This window comes from Xenopus laevis, chromosome 7L, assembly GCF_017654675.1.
Source record: "Xenopus laevis strain J_2021 chromosome 7L, Xenopus_laevis_v10.1, whole genome shotgun sequence".
NCBI lineage: Eukaryota > Metazoa > Chordata > Amphibia > Anura > Pipidae > Xenopus > Xenopus laevis.
In genome coordinates, this window is record NC_054383.1 from 58,783,609 (window position 1) to 58,784,572 (window position 964).

Below are 964 nucleotides of genomic sequence, written 5' to 3' on the forward strand. Positions count from 1 at the left end.
GCAGAACATAGGGCATTGTTACATGAATGCACATAACATGTGCAAATGCCCTTAGATGTTTTGAAGAGTTTTTCCAGATTTTATTGGAAAGGGTGCCAATCAGGGCCCCTCTGCCACCTGAGGCAACAGCAGTTGCTGCCCCCCCCTCCCCTGTGCACTTACCTTTTATCGCCTAGGGGGGTCCACAAGGGCAGCAGAGAGGGCCAGTATGCTAGTGCAGAGAGCCTAACTGTGCTCTCTGCGCTAGAAGAGACGATTTTCTGGTTTGAAAACCAGAAATTTGGCTCTTAAAGTACCAGGAACAGCATTTTTGTTGCCCCTGGTACCTAGTGGGGCGCTGCTGCCTGAGGCGACAGCCTCAACTAGCCTCATTGGCGAATCGCCCTTGGTGCCAATAGATCTAAAAATGGCACCCCTCAGTGACAAGAATGGAGCACAGTGTAAACAATGGGATGTGTTGTTTGGGAGTCAGTTCCATTGCTGGTTAACGGACAAAGTGATACCTGAAGCGTCAATAGGGCAAAGTTTGTTACCAGGAGAAATTAGGAAAAGAGGCCAGTGTCAGTTGGCAAGTGACACAGACTGGAGCTAGGGACATTTGTCCCCTCAGACAGGACCATGTCCCCTTCCATGCGCCCTTTTCCTCCGATGTTGAGGAGCTTCAGAGGGTGGAGGGGGAGCAGCAGGTGGACCAGGGACTTGTTCCCTCAGCAGAGCCCCCTGGTCGGTGAGGCTGGGCTGCCATGGCTACCACCAGGTCCTGGAATCCATGATGGATGGTCATTTGCATCTACCGCATCTCTGTATGGATTTGGGCCATCCACCGCATTATTCAGAGTTCCTGGCAGCGCTGCTGATGGTGCATAGGCTGTATGGCAGTCACCATTGCGTCGACGAGCCCCGGTTGCGCTGCAGGTCGATCACCCAGTCACCATCTTTCCTCCTGTGGTTGTCCCCCAATTGC

General features: G+C 52.9%; 1 long non-coding RNA gene across 1 annotated transcript in view; it reads right to left on the reverse strand.

The window, feature by feature from the left end:
• Positions 1–262: 262 nt before the first annotated feature.
• Positions 263–964, reverse strand: part of LOC121395444 — a 1,594-nt gene continuing 892 nt past the window's right edge. Inside the window, exon 3 of the long non-coding RNA XR_005962493.1 lies at positions 263–964. This exon is cut by the window's right edge and continues 5 nt beyond it. This is a non-coding gene — a long non-coding RNA (uncharacterized LOC121395444).